This window comes from Tamandua tetradactyla, chromosome 6, assembly GCF_023851605.1.
Source record: "Tamandua tetradactyla isolate mTamTet1 chromosome 6, mTamTet1.pri, whole genome shotgun sequence".
NCBI classification, from domain to species: Eukaryota; Metazoa; Chordata; class Mammalia; order Pilosa; family Myrmecophagidae; genus Tamandua; species Tamandua tetradactyla.
In genome coordinates, this window is record NC_135332.1 from 127557638 (window position 1) to 127580810 (window position 23173).

The 23173-nt window shown below is 35.5% G+C and overlaps 1 long non-coding RNA gene across 5 annotated transcripts in view; it reads right to left on the minus strand.

The window, feature by feature from the left end:
- LOC143686355 (uncharacterized) overlaps positions 1-21815 on the minus strand; it is a 175612-nt gene extending 153797 nt beyond the window's left edge. For 4 of the 5 annotated variants that reach the window (XR_013177087.1, XR_013177085.1, XR_013177084.1 and 1 more), the window contains exons 1-3: positions 21706-21805; positions 18617-18731; positions 10896-10995 (exon numbers count right to left, since the gene is read on the minus strand). This is a non-coding gene — a long non-coding RNA (uncharacterized LOC143686355). Of the gene's footprint in view, positions 1-10895; positions 10996-18616; positions 18732-21705 lie in introns of all 5 variants that reach the window. The other variant, XR_013177086.1, reaches the window with a different exon arrangement.
- Positions 21816-23173: the final 1358 nt, after the last annotated feature.

The following is a 23173-nucleotide window of genomic DNA, read 5'->3' on the forward strand; positions in this document are numbered from 1 at the left end:
GTGTGATAGGGATGTAACATCGTTATTTTGTGGGTGGATATCTAGTAGTCCCAGTAACATGTTAAAAAGTCTATTCTTTCTCCATTTAATTCTATTCCATTGATCAGTATTACCATCTTAGACCAGTACTACATTGTTTTTGCTACTTTAGTATTGTAGTAAATTCAAAACCAGGAAATGTGAGTCCTCTAACTTTGTTCTTTCTCTAGATTGTTTGGTTATTTTGAGTCCCTTGAATTAGCATACAAAGTTTAAGATCAGCTTGTTACTGTATGCAAAAAAAGTGTGGATAAATTTTTCATAAGAATTTAATTTAATCTGTTGATTAATTTGAGGAGAATTGCCATTATAATATTAAATCTTCCAGTTCATGAACCTGGGACATGGACATTTTTCCATTTACTTAGGTCCTCATTAATTTTTTTAACAATGTTTTTAGTTTTCAGTGTACAAATTTACATTTCTTTTGTTAAATTCATTCATTCCTAAGCTTTTTATTCTTTTTCATGCTATTGTAAATGGAATTGTTCCCTTACTTTGGTTTTCAAATTATTATTTGCTAAGGTGTAGAAAATACAATTAATTTTTGCATATCACTCTTGTATCCTGCAAACTTGCCAAACCTGTGTTTTAGTCCTAGTAGCTGTGTGCATATCATAGTATTTTCTATTTATTAGATCATTTATTTGTGAATAGAAATAGTTTTATTTTTTCTTTTCAATCCAGATGCTGTATTCATTTTTCTTGCTTAATTGCTGGAAGCAGTGACAGTAGACATAGGTTTCTTGTTCTCAATCTTAGTGGGGAAGCATATCACCTTTCACTGTGGAGTGTGACGCTAACTGTGAGTTTTTGGTAGATGTCATTTATCAGATTGAGGAGGTTCTCTTTCATTCCTAGTATGCTGAATATTTTTATCATTAAAAGTTGTTAGACTTGGTGAAATGCTTTTTCTGGGTCAGTTTAGATGACATGGGGTTTTGTCCTTTATTCAAAAATAAGGTATATTACTTTTCAAATGATGCATCAATTTGGTATTCCAGTGAAAATCTTGGTGTATAATCTTTTTTTATATATTGCTTGTGCTTGTTTGAAATGTTTTGTACCTCAGAACAATGCCATGTTCTTTGAATCCACTCTTAAGGATGCAAACCTGTTCTGGGTGGGATCTCTTGACTGGGTTGCTTTCATGGAGATATGACCTACCCAATTCAAAGTAGGTCTGTGCTGGTTTGAAAGGAAGTATGCCCCCTAAGAAAAGTCATGTTTTAATATAAATCCCATTTCATAAAGGTAGAATAATCTCTATTCAATACTGTATGTTTGAAACTGTAATGAGATTATCTCCCTGGATGATGTGATTTAGTCAAGAGTGGTTGTTAAACTGGATTAGGGGATGAAATGTCTCCACCCATTTGAGTGGGTCTTGATTAGTTTCTGAAGTCCTATAAAAGAGGAGAATGAGAGATTCAGAGAGAGCAGAGAATGCTGCAGCACCACGAAGCGGAGAGTCCATTGGAGATGAAGAAGGAAAACGCCTCCCGGGGAGCTTCATGAAACCAGAAGCCAGGAGAGTAAGCTAGCAGATGATGCTGTATTTGCCATGTGCCCTTCCAGCCAAGAGAGAGAAGGCCTGACTGTGTTCGCCATGTGCCTTCTCACTTGAGAGAGAAACCCTGAACTTCATCGGCCTTCTTGAACCAAGGTATCTTTCCCTGGATACCTTTGATTGGACATTTCTAATTGGGACATTTTCTCGGCCTTAGAACTGTAAACTAGCAACTCATTAAATTCCCCCTTTTTAAAAGCCATTCCATTTCTGGCATATTGCATTCCGACAGCTAGCAAACTAGAACAGGGTTTAAACCTTCATTTTATGAGAGGACACAGAGACACTCCCAGAGACATTCTGGGAAGAGCTCAGAGCTGAATGCATTTTAGAGAGAGAAAAAAACCCTAGGAGAAATTAGAAGGACCCGTAGGATATAAGAGAGGCATATTGAAACCAGAAGCCAGGAGAGAAATATCAGCAGACATCGCCATGCGCCTTCTCATGTGACAAAGGAAGCCCGGGATGCCATTGCTCCTTCTTCAGAGAAGTATCATCCTGTTGATGTCTTAATTGGGTCATTTTCATGGGCTTTCACAGAACTGTACATTTGTAAACTAATAAATCGCCATCATGAAAACTAAATCGTATCTCATCTATTGCATTCTGACACTTTTACCAAGTCAAAATATTGCTGAATTTGTTTGATCAAAATATTGATGAGGATTTTGGCATCTATACTGATAAGGGATAACAGTTTGTCATGTTTTTTTCTTCCAATATTTTTGTCTGGTTTATTGGCCTCATAGAATGAATTTGGATGTATCTCTCTTCAAATTTTTGGAAGTGTGTGTAAAGGATTAATATTAATTCTTCTTTCTAAGCAGAAACTTTGTTTTTGTTTTTATTATATTGTATTTGGCAAAGACGTTGTTAATATCAAAGTTACAAGCAAATAAGGATGGGAAAATAAGTTCCATATAAAGATGCTCATGGGAGATGTGGAAGAAATCTCTGGAAATTGGCACCAGCAGATATAGCTAAAAGAAAACAAATAACAGCTTTGATAAAATTGTCTAATTTTACAGATCCAGATGTAGCTAATTGATCAGATTCATCACTGCCTTTGATGCCTCAATGACCAGGACTGAATATCCATTCTTAGGAAGCTTGATCAATCTTCTCAGCATCTTTTCTGTTGACAAATCTTGTCCAGGGGTTGTTTTCTATCCATTTTTTTTCCAATTATCATTCTATTATATCATTGCCTTGATGAAAAACTTACAATCCATTCCAGGGATGAGTTTATCTATATTTTGACACATTGCTCATTTAGGAGCAATGTGGATAAGCAATTAACATTCTGCTCTTGGTTTGTATGCCTTCCAGAAACCCTCTGCCTTACATTTAGAGGATTGCCAGGTCCCCATTAAATTCCAAATCCTGTTTGTGCACCACTTCTTCTATTATTTTTATAGCTACCAGCTACCTGAATAGTGTGTTCTGCCAGAAGTTTGTCTGCATTGGTCCCAGGACTTCATACTGGCCTTTTCCAATAGGATCACTCAGTGTTATACCAAGAGTCCAGTTAGGGGAGGGAGGCAGTGTTTATAGTCCCCCAGGATTAATTCTTTCTTAAAACCTTGGTAAAATTTCCCATGATGCCACATGGGCCTGGACTTTTTGGTGTGAGAAGTTATAAAAATACAAAAAAAATATGTATTTACTTGTTAAAGACTGTATTAGTTTGCAAACTGCCAGAATGTGATATACCAGAACTGGAATGGCTTTTATAAAGGGAAATTTAATAAGGTACAAGTTTACAGTTCTGAGGGAATGAAAGTGTCCAAATTAAACTGAAAACAAGAGGTAAACTTCACTCAAGAAAGGCCGATGGGTCTAGAACACCTGTGTCAGCTGGGAAGTCATGTGGCTGGCATCTGCTGGTCCCTCACTCTTGGCCCCTGTTGCTTTCAGCTTCTGTCCTTGTCGGGGTTCCTCAGTTTGCTTCTCCAGGGCTGGCTTTCATCTCTTGGCTTCCCTTGGTTCTCTCCAGTTTCTGGCTCATTTAACACCTCATGGCAACATCTGCTGGCCTCCAAGCATCACCAAACTTCCATGTTTCTGTTCTGTGAAGCAACTGTTCTCCAAACGTCTACAATCTGCTCCCTCTGTGAGGTCTGAGGTTTCTGTCATTTCTGGCCCTCTTCAAAATGTTTCCTCTTTTAAAGGATTCCAGTAAGTTAATCAAGACCCACCTGGAATGGGAGATAGATATCTCCATCTAGTCAAAGACACACCCACAATTAGGTGTGCCACAAATCCATGGAGATAATCTAATCAAAGATTCCAATCCACAGTATTGAATCAGGATTAAATGAAACAGCTACTCCCACAAGATTGGATCAGGATTAAAATATGGTTTCTTCTGTGGAACATAATAGATTCAAACCAGCACATAGATCTATTCAGATTTTCTAATATTTCTTGAGTCAATTGGGATAGTTACTCTCCTTGTTGCTATTACTGTCATACAAATTACATCTTCATGTATTATAAGTCCATTAATATGGCTTTATAATTATTGCTTTATGCAGTTTCTTCTAAGTCATGCATAAGGAAAATCATGTCTGGGCAGAAAATACATAAACACATTCTCCTTAATTTTTGAAGGACAGTTCTGCTGGATCTAGAAATCTTTCCTTACAGTTTTTCTTTCAAAATTCTGAATGCACCATCTTATTGCCTACTGGCCTCCATGGCTGTATTGAAGATATGAAGCAATATTATGGCTGAAAACTGCCAAATTTAATTTAAAATATCACTATACATATCCAAGAAAATCAATGAACTCCAAAGAAATCCATATCAGAACATATCATAACAAAACTGTCTAAAGCCAAAGAAAAAGAATCTTGAAAGTAGCAAGAGAGAAGTAATCATGAACAAAGGATCTGCACAGAACCACAGAACCACAGAACCCTTGTACATGATTACTTTTCTCTTGCTACTTTCAACTCCTTGAGTTTATCAATGAACTCCAAGTAAGATGGACTCAATCTACATCAGAACATATCATAATAAAATTGTCCAAAGCCAAAGCCAAGGAAAAGAATCTTGAAAGTAGTAAGAGAGAAATAATCATGATAAAGGATCTGTGCAGAACCACAGGGCCTTCGTACATGATTACTTCTCTCTTGCTACTTTCAAGTCCTTGAGTTTAGTCTGTTTTATTATGATGTGTCCTGATATGGATTTCTTTGAGTCATCCTACTACTTCGTGGCTACTAGGCTATCAGTTTTCACTGTGATTTTAGGGCTGCTCATTTTCCAAGCCTTCTACCAACCTGGGGAAGGGGATGAGAATAGAGCAAGTTAAGCACCACAAAGCCAACTGTTCTTACCAAGATTCAGTCATTTTTCATGAATAAAAATTACCTTTGGATTGTTGCAAGACCTTGGTTAATTTCCAGATTTCTGAAAGAGTTGATTTTTACCATTTTTCCAGTGTTCTTTTTGCTTTTGTGGAGGAAAGAATTTTAGAAGGTTCTTCTTCCACTATCTAGAAGTCTTTCTACCTCTATTACTCTTTTTGACTTGTGAATTGTCTCTTTACTTAAGAGTAAAAGTAGCAGATTTTAATTGTCATCAAGAACCAGGCATATGACACAAGAATGGATAATATGTATACATTCTCCATCCAACTTCAATGATTGTTTCACCAATATTTATTCATGGCAAAGTTGTAGTAATTTTGGCTACTGGGCATTTAGTTACACAATGAGAAGCAATGATATTGAAGAAAAGTAAAATTTCATGTTGCTAAAGGAAACTTCTTACCAAAAGATATATCGGTGCAGAAAGGTATGAATTGATGCGAGTTCTAAGAGGCAAAAGATACTCTGAACAGTCATTCTACATTATTTTCTTTTTACAACATGTCCCTTGGTAACACCTACAATCATTATAATCAACATGTTTTAGAAATTTATCATCCTACGCTATTTCTATATACTGATTTTCAATAGGCTACTCTCTTACCTCAGTTCCTTTGGCCTGAAAATCAAAGGAACTGAGGTCATTTTCTCTTTCCCTCTCCTTCTTATTCATAACCTCTTTCAAATACTATCTCTCCCCTTAATGAGAAATAAAACTAACCAGACTCAAGCTCACACTGTATCCGTGACACTGAAGCTCCCAGAGTCTATATTCATACTAGAATGGGAAAGAGCTGCAAATTATAAGAGTGAGACAGAGTGCGCACCCAAAAAGGAATTAGATCTTTCCCATGTTTAATTATCACACTCTATTATGAATTTTCCTTTAAACTTCTCTTTTCAATAAGAACATCTAATTTAGTTCTTGGATAACAGACATATTTGAAATGATTAACATCTTTACTATATAGTGAAATCTCCCCCCAAACAGGCTAATATTCTGCTTAATCACCCAGATTCCTGAGGATACAGCAGAGATTTCCCAACTTATTCAACTGGAGGCAATTTAATTAAATCAAAATTTCTTAAACTCCAAATATCAGCAAACACGTTAATTTTTAGCAAGAGAATGGAGATTTAATCCCTAAACTTCAGTTCCCTACTCAAAGACATTTGAGCCTGAAACTTACCAGGGAGGATAAAAAAATACATATTTATTTTAAATATATGATATTGAGGTTCATTCTCTGCAGTATTTATAAGACCCCAAAATCATTAAAATAACAGTTTCTTTCTATATTTATGTTCTCTTTTTCTACCAATAACATTTAACATCCCTTTTGCTTTTACTTCAGCTGAGTATTTATTTGAAAGCAGTATGGGTTTTTCTATAATAGGTCCCTGATTCTTATTCTGTAGCATTCTAAAGTATTTTCCCACAAACAAGAACTTTATTCAAGTACTTTTGGCTCTAAGACTTACTTTTGTATTCTTGTTTTATATGAACTAAACCTGTCATTTCTCTGCTCTATTTTTATATGCTTATTAAGCCTTCCTAAACACCTGACCAAGTCTAACAGAGTTTGTTTGATAACTGTATTGAACCAAAATCTTTGTATTATTAACTGGACCTCAGGAGAATATTCTTTACCCATTCTTATCTATCCACTGTACCATGACTAGTTTTATAATATCCTCTTTTCGCTTGTTGAAATTAGATTTTCTAATCAGAGTTTTGCTCCTCCCATCACAAAATATAGTTCACACTCAGAAGATGTATTAACCTATATAGATGCATCAGCTGTGTTGGCCACAGGGTTAGAAGGCAGAAGACCTGCTTTAAATATCAACTGCAACAATTATTTATTATGCGATTTCAGGAAAACTAGTTTGAACTTATTGAATCAACTTCTTTCAACTGTAAAATGGGGATACTGTGGGTGGTAAGATGAAATAAAATCTCCTTCCTACTTCAGAATGTTACCTAGAGCATCAGATGATGTGATATAGGTGAGAACAATTTGCTAAACTAAATAGCACTTCAAATTGCTTCTCTCTATGAAAGCACTTATCACAATGTCTGATAATTATCTGTTAACTTGTCTGCCACCTCTTCTAAATCCTTTCCTCCTTGAAGGAAAGATGAATGAATGAAAATGTAAATTACATGTTACAGAGCCAATAAGAATGTTACTGCTAGAAATAAAAGATTTTTGCCCCTTCTACTTTCACAATCTCGTTGCTTTTTGCTGAAATTTAGAAACAATTTCTTTTAACTGCACTCCTACTTTCTTTTACTTTATTTCTTGCTGTTTTCTTAAATATAAAATAGGAAAGAGTTTAAGAGAGAGGAGGGAGGTATAAAAACTTTGCACATCTATGATAGAACTTGCTGTTATAAGTAAGTAATAATGGGAAACAGGGATCTAAACTCTAATGTATAATTTAATTAAATCAGTGGTATTTATATTTAACATGTTATATATATATTAACTAATTTATTCTTGTATAGACTTAGAGGGCATATGTATGAATGCAATAATTGATATCATTACAGTTAAAGACACTGGGGCAAAATAAAAGGGACTTATACGATTTGTAAAGGCATAGAGAAGTTATTTCTGTATTCTAGGCTATACATCTTAATTCGGTTTTCTTACATTAAAAGTATGTTCACATTAGTAGTCACTTAGCATGTGTAGAAAACATGTTATTTTGAATTGAGGATGTAAATAAATGTCATTTCCTAATTTATTGCAGGTTAAGTGGTGCTTTATTCCAGACCTTGTAGAAAAAAATCCTACTTGTAAAGAATCAAGTTGGTAATTCTAATTCTTCCCTTTTGCTTTGGGCCAGGATTTGAAGAAAGAGGCCTGAGGAAAATTTCTGTAACAGAAAATGCCTCTGTATTTTTGGTTTGGTTTTGTATGCTGCATGGCAGGGTCACATTTCATTCTTTCTCCACCTAAGTATCCCATTATTGCAGCACCATTTGCTGAAATTTAATTTGTTTTCTTTCTTCATTTTCTTGTTTGTTTGTTTGTTGGGAAGTGCATGGGCCAGGAATTGAACCCGGGTCTCCCTCATGGCAGGCGAGAATTCCACCACTGACCCACCCTTGCACCCTTGCCTCTGTGTTTTCAAGTGGCCTAAGTATCATGTCTCATTAAAAACTTACAGCTTCAGCAAACTTAAGTGTCTGATACGCGTACAGACACCTTAGCTGGGAAGGGACAGGTGTGAAGGAAAAAAACACGATTACATGAAAGTACAGGAAGTAAATCATCGTTCTAGCTTTTTATTTATCAAATATTTGTGAATTTATTTTGTACCAAACATTGTGCTCAGTGATGGGAATTCAAAGATGAATCCCCTTGAGAGCCACATACAGATACATACAGTCCAGCTGGGAGCTGGGGCAAGATAAACATAGCCAGACCTTGTGTGGAAAGGGTCTGCATTTTGAACACCAGAGACTCTGAGTAAGGAGCCCCAAATCTCTCCCTGGATAGCCTTCTGATAACAATCAAGCAATTTCACCTCTCTGAATTTTTTTCTTTATCAGCAAATCATGGACCATAAATAATATCCTCCACCCAAGGATATTGACCATATAATTGTGAATAAGTAGATAAAATGTTTATAGCCCAAATGTTTAATTATGGCTATTGAAGAAAAGTGTGGTATAGATTATAGATTACAGAATTAAAGTCAGTAATGGGTTTGAAATCAAGCAATGATAGACCCCTTTATCTATATAAAATATACTTAAAAGTAAAATTTATTGCATTTCATATATATTAATTTTGTTTCTATTTTTTTGAGAACTGATAGGTAATCTAGCACATCGACTAATTTAAAATTCCACGCAATGCTATATACAAAAATTAGTCAGAAATACAGTTGGAAGGAGCATAATATTCTGCATTCTTGGAGCCTGAGTAATGGAATCTGCAAGGGAAAATTCTAGTTGTGCCACTTTTTAGGTCAAGTGTCCTTAAAATAATTAAATGATCTAGGGTCTCAATTTTCTCACATATAAAACAAGTTTAATAATGTTACTTACCTCATAGGAGCCTGTGTTCTGCTTGTTTGTTTGTTTTTGGGTTCTGTGAGTTTTAAACCTCTTAGGAGAGTACTTACTCATAGTGGACACTCAAAGAATATGAACTCTACTCTTAATACAACCACTACTGCTATTTATATCATTATTCTAAACACACAGACTCAGTCTCATCATCCAGCCTCGATCCTATTCTCCTATGTACTGAATGCAAGCAGGAAGTAGAGAAGTCCCAGGTAACACAAAGTATACAGAATCCATGTACAGGCAATTGGGTGGTTACAGCACTAAATGTTACCTTTGTGAAGGTCACTTATTAGGAATACCAACTGGTATCCTATCAAAAAAGCAGGAATCAAGGCTTAGTGCTAAATGTACTTTACTAAACCCATGCTGGGTGCCATCCAAGAGTTAAAACATCAGGTTGCTTCTCTTAGGTAAATATCAGGTAGGATTGAGAGAGCAACATATTCAATGCTCTGGTATATTCCAGTTGGAATTCAACCTGTAAATTTTTCTCTACCCCTGGGCAGTCCGTATGGTTTACAGACCTGCTGCTAATGTCACCGTATAAAGCAGAGGTAGGGACGACTTGCAAACCAAAAGTAGTCAAAAGCAGGTTCAACAGTCCTTTTCCAGAAATTCACTGGAGCAGAATTGACCACTTCAAGTAGCATGCACATAACAGCCAATCTCTGACACAGCTTCATGTTGAAATAAACTCTCCTTTTGAAATCCTGGGATCATAGATTAGCTGTTCTGCATATGGGGCAGAGAGCCCCATGTTTATTCGGTATGAATTGCTTATGGCAAAGTGAAAACTGTACTACTCTGAAATAGAAAGGTACTTGATAATGGCTCTGTTTTTAAAATCTGAATAGTGACAGAAGTTAACATTCCCTCCCCACCCCCCAAAATGCACTTCTCCTACAAGATAGTTACCATAAGGAGGGAGACTGGGATAAGAAATAGACAAAGATTTCTAAGAGAAAGTAATCTTTTATCAAGAAATAGGGGATAAAAATAGAACCAGGACAAAATTATTATTGAGATATAATTGCATGCAGTGAAATTCACATATCTTAAGGGTATTTCTCAATGAATTTTTACATATGTATATGTTCCACCACTCAGTTCAAGGTATCATATATTCACTTCACTCCATTGAGCTTTATGTGTCTTTTTTACCCAATATCTTCCAGATGTAGACTTCATTCTGATTCTTTTCATCACAGCTTAATTTCCTCTGTCATTGAACTTCAAAACATGGTACTAATGTTTTATTAAGTAGAAATTTTAATTAATGTCATTTTCACATTAGATTTATAGTTTGCTTACATGAATATATTTGCTTATTAGTGGTATGGACTTAGTTATTCTCAACTAACAACCCTTTCCTCTAGAATTTTAATAATATGCACAAATACTGTTTGTGCTTCACCAATCAACACCTTGTGAATCCAGGTGACAATTTCAGGCAAGAATTTGCTATGTTCCAATGGAGAGACAAAAGAAGACGTTGTCATTATGTACTAATAATGATGGCCTGCTCCTCGAGCAAAGTCTCTGGGTGTGTCATGCTACTTTCTAGAACCCAGAGTTCTTTTATATAAATGTCTGATTTGGCACTTAATTCAACCTTTTTAAATAAGTGGGGCCTGAATAATTTCCTGCATTTTTTTAGGGATTATAAGTGGTGCATTTCAAAGAAGCAAAGTCATGGATCCAGGACTCAAAAGGATTCTCTTCTACACTACACTGGTTCCTTCTTACTCGTTATGCTTATGGTCATGCTACTAAAGGCTGGTGTATTATAAGCACTACACACAAAATACCTGTGGCTTACCTCCAGCTTATACCATGAGACATTTTATAGTTTTCTTTCTCTTTTTTTCCTCCTTAAAGGTATTTTTGTGGTTGAGTGCAGCAAAGGAATTTTTCTATTCCTAGAAGAAAATTAAATAATCATATTATTAGAATGGAAAAATAAGTTAATAAATCAGGAAGGTTAGACAAAGAATTAAGTGTCTGCTCTCATTCAACAATTACAAAGTGTGTAGAGTACATGATCATAAAGCCTCCAGATTCTTGTTGACATCCGTAGTATGTGGCATCAGGATATCAGGTCTCTAAGCCCTTTTCCGGTCTTATAGAATTTGCTCAGAGCTCAGAGTTTGGATTTGGAATACTTATGGATTATATTCATCTCTTACAGGTTGTCTAAGTTCAGTCAATCTTAGAGAAAGTAGGGAATAGACTATGTTAGGCTTTAACATTTCTTCTAGCTCAAAATTTATGATCCCCTAGAGATTCATAATTTCCAGTATCCATGCCATTCCTTGGTATTAAACTGGCTTTTTCTAATTTACCACACCACACTAAATGGTGACTTTCTGAAAAATGGCTATGTGTACCCAACCTTAAATACTGTACTTATGAAATTTGCTGCTATTCCTCTCTTTGATGCATATTTTAATCCGGGACTATCTCTTGTGAGCAGGAAACAACAATGACGACTTGCTCAAATAGTAGTATCAATTGAACCTTATGTGCAGCATATACTAGCCACTGAGGTTTACCCCTAGTTCCCTCATATAAAAAAAGGGAGGGGTGGGGAGAATCATATATACTTCCCAAGATGCTAAATGAGATAATGTAAATAAAAGTTATTAAAATGTGCCTGGATCATATAATAAAAATTAGTACATAGCAATCATATACTTATATGTAATTAATAGGTAGTATTTATATATAGTTTCCTTACATCTACTAAAATATGATTCTGAGTTAGTATTCAGATTGGTGATACTGATCTATGTCTTGTTGTTTTTCCTCATCTGGGACAATACAATAGCCTCCTAATTGGTTTTTCATCTGTTTAGGGTTTTCTCCTTTAATTTATGACCCACACTGCCAATGATGGGCAGAAATCCAATTGTCCTATATCAGTTTCTTTGATCTCCACCCAAATAGCCTACGATATAAGATCCAACTTGTTCAGTACAGCCAACAAAGCCATCACAAACTTTCCAAACTCATATCCTGCAGCATCCAATATCACCACTCATACCTTCCTCCTGCAAACATCTCTGACCATATTAGACTTCTTAAGTAAGCTGTTTATTTGTGCCTCTTGTACCATCGCTTCCTGTCTATAATATGCTTCATCTCCTTTTCCAGGTCATAAACTCTGAGTTGTTCTTTAAGTTTAGATAAAATATTACCTTCTTGCAACCCCCAGGCATGCATTATTTTCTGTTTCCACTGAATACTGTCAATTCTGCCGGTATAATATTTATCTAATTATATAACAATTAGTGGTTTCTTGGAGCACAGCTCTTGATAGGTGGGAAAACTGATGTCATCATCTCCCTTAGAAAACAGTACTGGATTCACCCCATATAAAAATATCAGGTCTCTGTTCTGTGCACACTTTTCTTGCTTTACTTTTCTGTACTAGTTCAGGTCTCTAAACTCAAATACATAGCCATTCATTCTCTCTCTGTCTCTGTCTCTGCCTCTGTCTCTGCCTCTCTCTCTCTTTTCCCTTGCCTGCTGCTTCATCATCATTAATAAGTTCAAGTGCCTGACATAGAGGAAATATCCATTAATGTTCAATACTTTTCACTTGTATCTTCAGACAAAGAAAATTTAACAAATTGCTAAGGTGATATTGTGTGTTAGGAAGTGAGCTCATTGGAAAAGTCACTTCAGTCAGTTTACGCTACAACAATCCAAAACTAGCTACATCAAAATCCTTAATTCAAAAAAAAAAAACCTTAATTCAGCTGTTTACCCACCACTCCCTTAAGTTTTTAACATGTACCTGTCAACTGTACACATGCATTTGTATAAATACTTGCAAAAACTCCCCTTCCCCATTTGAAATTTGATATGGCCTCTCAGCTTGATTTTCAGGGTTACTATACTGTGCCCCTGTCAGTTTTAGCCTCTTGGCATCTTCGTCAGGCTTTTTTTTTTTTAAAAAAAAAAGGAGAGGAAGTCCCTAAATTTATACCTGCACATTTATTTTTACATTTAGGCCTTTCAGACTCTTGAATGGTGCCTGACTTATTATCTGCATCATTCCATACATTACACATGCTTCAAGCACTTATTTCATTTTTGTTGCTGCTGAATAAGATACCTATTAATATTGTCACTCGGAGACAGTGAAGTACAATATGAAAGTACACATTGTATTATTTCTATTTGTACCACATATAGAACTGAAAGTGTAATAGATTATCTACACTAGCCACTCTCACCTAGCTAATGGAGATCCAGAAAGAGAATGGCATGTACTTTCAGAAATACTGATGATGGAATAGTAGCAGGTGTTTGGAATTAGAAAATCTTTCTCACTACTATATACATCATGAGGCAAATCCATGTATTTCCCAACTGCCTTTTAAGATGGTTAGAATTAATGGAGAATATATTTTTTTAATTTATAAAAGAGTAATGTATATTCCATATGCAGCATAGAAAAGCAGCAGTCACTGTGACTCAAAAATATTACAAGCTTATTTTTCTTCTTTCTTTCCTTCTGTCCTTTAATTCTTCGTTCGTTCCATTCAGATGTCCTTCCTTTCAGTTTCTTCCTTCCTCTATCCCTCTTCCCTTTTGTATCAAATATTTTAATAATATTAAAATATTATTGTGATAATATTAATTAATAGCGATATTTAACAATGCCATTTTGTGACAAACACCATGTTATGCCCTGTAGAAAATATTAATTTAAGCAAAATCAGCTAACAACAACAACAAAAAAGCCTTGTACTTCAAGAATAGCTATAAAGTGCACATGGATATGAGGGCTTGTGGTTGATGAGCAATGGTCTTGGGAGGAGAGTGAGGCAGAATAAAAAATATAGTTATAATAACCACAATAGGTGATGGTTATTGAAGGGTTACTATTCATCAAGAATTATTCTAAGTACTGTACACGTGTTACTTATTTATTCCTCCCAGTAGACAGATTTTATTAGAACCATAAAAGAGAAACAATACAAAAGTTCCAGGGGATTAGAGAAGTACTACATTTATTGATGGGATGATACTATGAAAAACTTAAGTAATGATGTAACATCTGAAAAGGTAAGTAGCTGCCAGCGAATGAGGTTCTTGAATGTTAGGCTAATATTTAACACATATCTTTAAGAATCAAGTGTTGTTCTAGGCTTTATGGATGATATGCCATAATGATCAAGACAGGTATTTGCTCTTACAAGGAGCTTACATGCTAGTCAGTACAGACAACTAGCAAACAAAAATTTAACACACAAAAGCATTTTAGACACTTAAGTGCTAAGAAGAAAGACTGACTCATGGGAACAGACAGGGTCATCAGGGAGGAAATGTGGTATTATTGTACGTAGGAAAATGACTTTTTTTGGTAGTATACAACCTACAGAATAAAGAGAAAGTACTGGAGAACTTCATCTAAAATCTACATGCAGTCATCAAGGTAAGAGGTAATAAAGTCTATCCTAAAGAAGAGACCCCAGGAATGGCCAAGTGTTGTACAAACATTTTGAGAGATATTTTGGAGATCAAACCAACAGGACTTAGCAACTGATTAAATGTTAGTTACCAAGGTAAAGAGAAAGGTCCATAATGGATTCAAAATTGTAAGGATGCTTGACTTTACTTAACAGCACTATCATAGGCATGTATAGAGTGTATAAAAGAAGGCAAATTAGATAGTTCTTTTTATGCTAATGCCAATCCTCTGAGAGGGAATGATTCTTTCTGTTCTTATATGGGTATTTAAACTTGCTTCATTTCAAAGAAAGTACTTTATTAGGAGACAAAGCATCATCCAGTTTGTTTCTAAATTTCAGTACTTATTAGTTCTTACTTTTTTTGCACTGAAAAGAGCACCGAATTGGAAGTTCAAAGCCCTACATTCTTAACATGGTTCAACATTGAGTGAATTATTTCTCAGGTATTCAATTTTCTCATTAAAATGAAAAAAAATGAATAAGAAGTCTTGGTTTATTCCAACTCTAGTAGTTTATGATTTTATTATTGTTTTGCTATATCAGTTAACTTATGAAAAGGTTTGGGAAAAAAACTGCTCATCATTTAAGTACAAATTAATTGTATTTTCTAAAACATACATTTATTTTCTATTCTTAGTGATTAAGTACTCTCAGTAAAGTCCAAAGACACAGCATTAAAAATTAGAATTAATAACCAAGGAAGAGATATTCATGGGACTATTCATAGCCATTTTGTGTATTTTTAAATATTTTGATTAAAATATAATAAACTTTCATCATAGGCAATCAGTAGCAGAATAAAGATGTATAATCAGGACCAGTGTTAAACTTACATACTTCATACTGCTCACAGAATTCTGCATACATTTAACCCATACTAATTTTTCCTAGTTACAGTTTTCATACAGGTATCATTAGTTTGAGGTGACACTATTCTATACATTGATTCATCCTCATGAAAACATTGGCAGAAGTTGTTATTTAATGGTGTAAATCAACAGAAGATATCAAAAATATTTTGTTTACTTTTAAATTCTAAGACTTCAGTTGACATACATGGATTATGCTGACACAAGACGAAGAACAGCTATTGTCAATTAAAAAGTTGAGGTTAATTCTAGACGCCATCAAATTCCATGGGTAAACCAACTTATGCGAATGTAGTTAATTCTGCTTTAAGGCAAAATAAGGATACTTGTACCTGTCCTCTAGCCTCTGCAGAGTACAATTAAGATGATTAACACTACAGTCTAGTTCTCTGAGGTCCTCAGAGAAAGGAAATAGTAAATAAGAAGTCCATCATTAACTGGGGCTTTAGGCATATCTCTTAACCTCTCTTACCTCTGATTCCTCATCTGTAAAATAAGAAGACTAATGAACCTGCCTTACATAATTAATCTCTCTATAGATTAATTAGAAAATGATAGTCTCATAAGCCTAATCAGAAAAAAAACACAGTATTGACTGAGAAATCCATAATAAAATGTTACTTTTGTCAGTAAGAGCTCATGCTTATTTTGTAAATAGGCATGCTCTCTACTTTGACAGTTTATGACTATACTGTTCAATCTTCTACAATTGGACCGTGGTACTGTTAAACTATAGAACTTGATTTGGATTCATTGATTTTTCTCATATATCACCTTATTATTTACACCTTGTAATAGTGACATACATTTGTTCTAGGTCATGTAAGAACTTCTTATATTTGTACAATTAACCACCATCACTGTCCACTCTAGGTTTTACTAAGTCATACAGTCCCAGTTTTTATCATCTAGCTTTCCCTCTGGTGACATATACGACCATAACCTTCCTCTTTCAAACAAACTCACACTCAGTTTTGTTAATTACACTTGCAATATTTTGATGCCATCACTCAGCATTGTGTTATCAATTTCTGAACCTTTATAATCAAACTTATTAAATATTTTGCATTCCTTAAGCATCAATTGCCCAATCTCTTCCCCCTTTCTATCTCCTGAAAATCTGTGATCTCAAATTTAACTCTCAGAGTTTGCTCATTATACTTAGTTCATATTAATGAGATCATACAATATTTGTCCTTTTGTTTCTGGCTTATTTCACTCAACATAATGCCATAAACATCATCATCGCATGCCTCACAACTTCATTCCTTCCTGCAGTCTCACAACAATACATTCTTTGCATACACCACAGTTCACCCCTCCATTCATTCTACATATCATTTTTAATGAAAACTTCCATATATTAAAATGGCAAAAAAACTACCTTCTTATTTCCAAATTTTATTTTGAGACAGCTAGACTTCAAAGCATCACTTCTGTTAGGTAATGCCATTTAGTATTTAAGATATCTGTTTTTCTGTTTTACTGAAACCATAATCTTCATGAAATCCAGGAATGTGAACTTCATTGAAGTTATTGGTATAGAAAAAAAAGTATTGGTATGATCTCCAGGACAAAAATCACAATTTTAAACTCTTTATTGCAGTAAGACACATATACCTCATAATTTCCGATTTTAACCATTTTCAAGTACACAGTTCAGGTGTATCAATGACATTCATAATGTTGTGCTGCCATCACAACATTACATTACACAAGCTTTTTCACCACCATAAACAGAAACTCTTCGAAATAATTAGCAATAATTCCCCATATATCCCCCATGTCAGCCCTTGATAATCTATGTTCTGTCTCTATGGATTCGCTTATTTCAGGCATTTCATATAAATGAAATCATCATGCAATATTTGTCCTTTGTTGCCTGGTTCAATTAACTCGAATTTCATAAAATGGGTCAGGTTAAGTAATGGGAATGTATTCATGCACAGTTTGAGGCTGGGAAAAAGGCCAATTCAAGGCATCATTAAGGCGTGTTTTCTTTCTGCAAATGCATTCTGGAGCTAGTTATCAGCAATTCTTGGTCCATGGCTTGTCACATGGCAAGGCAGATGTGTCATCTCCTGGTCTCTCCCTTCTCATCCAGGTTCCATTTTGATGTTCATGCTTCTGACTACCCCCTCTGTGGCTTTCCCTCTCTGCCTCTCTTAATTTCCCTTATAAAGGACTCCAGTGATAATACTGAGACCTATCTTGATCAAGTTGGGCTATACCTTAGCTGCAGTGACCGCAGTAAACGGTTTTATTTGCAATGGGTTCACACCCATAGGAATGGATTAAATTTACGAGCAGGTTTTTCTGGGGTACACATAGATGTAAACACTGCATCCACCTTTTGCCTATTGTAAATAATGTCCCTATGAATGTTGTTGTGCGAATATCTGTCGAACCCCTGCTTTCAGTTCTTGGGGGTACGGAAGTGGGGATTGCTGGATTATATGATAATTCAATGTTCAGCTTTTTGAGGACTTGAAAAACTCTTTTCTACAGTTGGCTGCACCATTTACAATCCTAAAAGCAATGCACAAAGCTTCCAATTTTTCTGTATCTTCACCAACACTTATTATTTTCTGTTTTTATATATATAGTGGGTATGAAGTAACATCATATTGTGGTTTTTATTTGCATTTCTCTGATGACCAATGACGTTGAGCATCTTTTCGTGTGCTTGTTAGTCATTTGTATATTTCTTTGGAAAAATGTCTATTCAAGTACTAGATTAACTCAGAATAGCATTTACCCTTGGGTGTGTTGGTTTGCCTATGAGACAGGATACATTTATTTTCTTTTGTTCTAAGTAAAACATTTCTGATTTTATAAAAATTAGTTCAGCTAGAGAAATGGATTTGATATCAGATATTCCTGTTTTGGCCAAAGCATGAAATTGCTGTTCTTTTTAACCTTATGTGTATAAATCCACCTAGGATAAAATTTGCTTCCGCAGGTGTCCTGTTGTGTTTCTACACTCACAATTAAACAATTCTGCATCAACCTAATTACATTACATTGGCTATACAAAGTAAGATTGTTTTGTTTTGTTTTTTCTATTTTCTCAGAGCCAAACTGGCACAGTAATGAGACAAACTCAGTAGGCAAGGAGGCCTTAATGTTAAATATGCTCTTCAACTATTCTTAAGGTAGTTTTTAGCTGACTCTAAAAGAATGTTTACCTGGGGTAAAGAACAATAGCTGCAGCTTTCAATGTATCCCACAGAGCTCATTAAAGAGAACTTTCCTTGAATTCAGTTCAACAGATGACACGTTCCAAATCAGACAGGAAATAGTCTTTAAGATATCAAAAAGTACGTATATTTACTTTTTAATTTAATATCTTGTCAAATGAGTTTAATGATTCTATGGCAAAAAGAGGAAGAAAAATTCTAGCTTTGCGCCTTATCAGAAATATACTCTAATATTCAACAAATAAATACTAAATGAACAAATTCTTTCATCTTAAAAAATCTCTTTGGAGCCAGGAATGAGTCAGTGTGGTTTGACACTGATACTTTTATGTAGGTGAACAAATATCTTCTAAGGTCAGGATGCTGATAAATTTAGTTACAAAAAGTAGAAACCAGTTATGATCAGCTTAGTCAAAAGGTATGTGCGCTTAGGAATGAGGGCATTTATAGAATCATAGGCATTGTTCATCAACAAAAACTTAACAAATAAAGATTGTCTTTTCTCTAAACTATCTTAAAAACATGTCTTAGCTCCCAGATCACCCATTCTCTGTGATTCTCAGTTCAATACTTCAAATTCCCTTGGAAAAAATCTGATTGGACTAGTTCAAAACAGTTAGCCAACCCTGACTGATTTAATCAGCTGTGGTCTGAGTACAGGTAACAAGTTTAGCAACCATTCAGAAAACGCGTTATATACTATAGAATAGAAACATTTGAATTTGAGGGACTATTACCAATGTTCAAAAAATATTTCAAATGTGTACTTAATATCTACTAGTACATAAGAAGGAAATTGTTCTTCCATTCTTAAATAAACATTTGCGTTTTGCCAAGGTTACTAGACATGTTAGTTAAGATCTGCAGTTCTACACATTACAGAGTGTTTGTAAATATAGGTTAATAATTATTGTTAAAGTATCTATAGAGCTCAGTGCTAAATACATACCATGGATTAACAAAATATCCAGTTATTCTGACTTTGCCAGTCCACTACAAAATTTTATCAATTGTGCACAATTAAATCAATAGCATAGCAACAGAAAACAAACCACTGTTGGTTTATATATAATGAGGATAAATTCAGACGCAGTTGCAGTGTTCTGCTTTCTTACAAACGTGAGCTTCCACCAAATCAATGCTATATTTTTAGTGGTAAGTGCAGATCCTATTTTGAAAACAGTATTGCTCTTTATTATTTCCAGAAGCACTTTTTCATTAACAGCATAAACATCAGAATCAGACTGAACAAGTTTCCCTTCAAGCAATGCTCCAATTAATCCCTCTTGTGTTTGCTCCTGGATCCCTGTTGCACTTAATGTTTATTCCCATCTAAAATAGTAAAGTAATCATCTTGTAGTCATCTTTCACACCTTGCAGCTTTTCTCCTGCAGGTTTCAAATTGTGATTTCCTCTGTCATTTCCATTCTGTGTGTCTAATGTCATCCTTCTTCTTACCTCCAAAAAGTTCTCCTATTTCTTATACAGATCTTCTGATTTTCTACTATTTTTAAGACTTCTTTTTCATACTCTTCCTCCAAACTACCCCCCTCCGCAACCTCCCATCTCTCTCTCCCTCTCTCTCCCTCTCCCTGTCCCTCCCCCTCTCCCTCTCCCTCTCTTTCTCATATGCACACACATATTTCCCCCCTTGGAGTAGGAGCAAAGAATGCAGTGATGCATTTTAGTCTGTTATGTTATCTAATTTGCAGTTGACTCTCTTTTTATGTCGATATAAAGTTTGGACTTTATACTTAAGGTATTCAGAATTGACTGAGAATTTTCAATGTGGTATATTACGTCCAGATTTATATATTGGAAAGATAATTCTGCCAATCATTTAATTTGAAAGGCTTCGAGACTGGAGGCTGGAAATAGATGGAAGCTCACTGAACAAGCCAAGTGAGAATCATTAGGAAAAATATTAAGGTACAGCCACATATAAGGAAGGAGATGTAGAGAAGATATATTCAGTATTTTGAATTTACAGTGCCCACTGATCCACCGGATCTGAAGATCAAAAAGAGGTGGGTGGGCTAATCTGTCCTAAGTGAGTGAGTGGTTGAAGGTGCCATTCACAGTGGTAGGAAACATAGCAGAAAATTAGGTCAGAAGGAAATACTGGGAATTGGTATGAAGTTCAGAACCAATCATTGGGAGGGGGATTTCGATTTAAGTAAGACCAGGATATGGTCAATGATTGAAGTCAGAGAAGCTGTGAGGTGGCTAACAGCATTCAGGAGGACTGATAGGAGAATCAAGGGCAACATACTGGAGACAAAGGAATAATGGTCGAAAAGGAAGAGCAAGCAAATGTCATAGGGCAAAAATAATCATAAAAGTGAAAGGAGAAGAAAAGAACATGAGATAATAAAACAAACATAATTTACTTAGGGAGTGGACCAAAATAAATCCTGAAATGAATCATTTAGATTTGGAAATAGGGAGGGTGACTTTTTTGCTAAGACATTTTTAATTACAAGAAGAGTCAGGTAGAAGGATGAGTAAAACATGAATACGTAGAAACAGAACTCAGGTAATTATTTTTAGGAGTCTGCAAAATGTAGTAGTGAAGCTGCAAATTAGTATATGAATACTTTTGTATGATGCAATATATAAAGAATTTATAGAATTCTCATAGTAATGCCAAAGAAAAGAACAAGAGGCAGAATTAATAATGAGTACTTTTGAAAAAGAGAAAACAGCCAAATCTAAATTTAAATATCAAATTTAAAAAATGGTTTTCCTGATATTTGAATTAGTTTTTTGGCAGAGTAGAAAAATCGCCAGGGACATACTGTTTTTATCACTGCCAGTCATATAGAAAGGCCACATGGTACCATCAGAGGTGAGGGATTTGGGAAGAAATGTAAAATGTCTACTAAAATGAAACAACAGGGCACCTTTACTGGCTGTCTCTAGTCTTAAGTTTGCCAGCATGTCAGTTAAGTATTACGATAATAATGTTGCTTAACAAACATCCACAAAACTTCACTGGCATAAGACAATAAACTTTTCTTCCAGCCCTGAGTCTATGGGACAGCTGTGTGTTTCTGCCGATATGGGCCTCACTTAACTGTGCTCAGCTGGGCTTCCTCATCAGTCTTCAGGGAACAGATGGATCTGCTGGGGGCCGGCTGGCCTTAGACTGGCTTCACCTCCATCACTCAACTGTCATCCAGACGTGATAAGCGTCATTCTAACCGTCTAACCTAGGCGTGTTTTTCCAGGAAGCACGGGCGGGGGTGGGGGTGAGGGGGGAGTATGCAAGCGCTTTATTAAACTTCTGTTTGGGTCAATTTGCAAATGTCTCATTGACCAAGGCAAGTCACGGAATCAAGCGCACCATCAGAAGGCACTGGCAGATGGCGTGAAAACAGTGCGGGGGGGTGGGGGTGGGAACTGGAGCAGTCAATATAGTAAATCTACACTAGGATCTTGCATTTACTAGCAATAATACAGGTAAAGTATGCAGACATTTTAGAAAAGTACACATGATCAGATAATCAGTTTTAGTAAAGCTAATAAGAAAGAAGCTGTTACCATCTCATCTTTTGTTGAAAAGGATTAACATGAATACCTAATACCTTAAAAAATAGTATACCCTTCAACCTAAATTCCATTTGTATTGATATGTATTTTTATAAATAAAGCCTTAAAAAAGTCTATAGAGGGCTCAAAAAGTACTTAGAAAGACTTATCTAGGCATTGGTAATAGTTTTAAAAATGAGAACTATGCCTGAAATAGTGGTTTGACTGTTTTTTTATTAAAAAATTATGGTATATGCATTACAATATACCCCAAAGTATTAAACACATCTACAGTGACGCTTGTGAGATCTTATTTCCCACTCCTCTTGCTAAGGCCAAATTCACCAACCCATGGCTGCCCCTCTGTGACCCCACTCTTACCTGCCCTTCCTCAACCTGCCGTATAAACTCCTTAAGCTGCTCACTCCCAGAGCAAACATCTCACAGCTGTTTCCATATCACACATTTTAATAAAAGCTTAAACTAATGTTGTTTTTTCAAATTTTCTCCTTCCATTTCTATCTAATGGAAGAACATGTACCTATTTTAACTCTTAAAAAAGACGATTATAATGGCATCAAAGATTTTTCACAAGTCATTACCTGAAAAAAAAAATGATTACAAATAGACCAAGTACACACAAAATGAAATATAGTGACAAAGACTGCTTTTCCTCTTCTTGGCCGCATTGCCAGCCACACCCCGCCTGGGCTCCTCCCCACCCCCTCTCCTATCCTGACTACACTGACACCAATTTTCCAGCTGTGGGACTGTAGAGGAAAAACAATTCAGGCTACAAAACCAAAACGAAGGGAAACTGACAACTTTGGACCCTAACCATTCTAAATATCAAATGCACCCTGGACCTACCCCCCAATTTTCCGTCTCATCACAACTACCCAGGCTCCTGAGAAGCCCCTAAATGGGTAGTTCCTTATCTCCCTCCTTCTGCCTCCTGGCTCTTACAGTCTCCAGTTGGCCTAGTTACAACAAAAGAAAACATTACAAACCAAG